The 716-nt window shown below is 41.9% G+C and overlaps 1 protein-coding gene across 1 annotated transcript in view; it reads right to left on the reverse strand.

Annotated features, from left to right (window-relative positions):
* LOC106879996 (uncharacterized) overlaps positions 1-716 on the reverse strand; it is a 34,346-nt gene that overhangs the window by 32,649 nt on the left and 981 nt on the right. The gene's annotated exons all lie outside the window — the stretch shown is intronic.

A 716-nucleotide genomic window follows, 5' to 3' on the forward strand; every position in this document is an offset into this window, starting at 1 on the left:
CTTGTCAGTTCTCAGTCAAACCGTCCAACCCATGCCAGCATGGAAAGCAGACGTTAAACAATGAGGATGATGATGATGATGATTCTATGAATCTTCCTTGTTTCGAAATTCAAATTTATGTATTTGTGGGATACCCTATAGTGGTAACGCTTAAGATGCTGAGTTCAATCTCTACTTGTGTTAATGTAGTGTGCTATTTAAAACAAAAAAAAAGCTAGACATACACTTCTACTCACATAAGAAAGCTAGGCACGAGACGTTCCAGCTTGGCCATTTTGGTACCACATATTTGGTGTCGCTGATTCTACACTGACTTATCTGACAGTGACGAGCACAGGTCTCCGTGGTTACGGTATTCAGTTCCCATCATAAAGTCATGAGTTCAGTTGACTGAGGACTGGCGAGCCAGATGGCTGCACCAGGCTCCAATCTGATTTGGCAGAGTTTCTACAGCTGGATGCCCTTCCTAACGCCAACCACTCCAAGAGTGTAGTGGGTGCTTTTATGTGCCACCGGGACGAAGGCCAGTCAGGCGGGTACTGGCAATGACTTATTCCAAAGAAATGTCATAGAAGTATTTTTGATACATCCAGTTGATGTGAAAAGGTGTAGAATTTAAAATATTGAACCTACAACCTAACTACTTAGCCATGTACCTCCAAACACACGTACTAAACAGACTCTATGAAAGAATTAAACGCATCAAAAAAACAATG

This window comes from Octopus bimaculoides, chromosome 9 (assembly GCF_001194135.2).
Source record: "Octopus bimaculoides isolate UCB-OBI-ISO-001 chromosome 9, ASM119413v2, whole genome shotgun sequence".
NCBI classification, from domain to species: domain Eukaryota; kingdom Metazoa; phylum Mollusca; class Cephalopoda; order Octopoda; family Octopodidae; genus Octopus; species Octopus bimaculoides.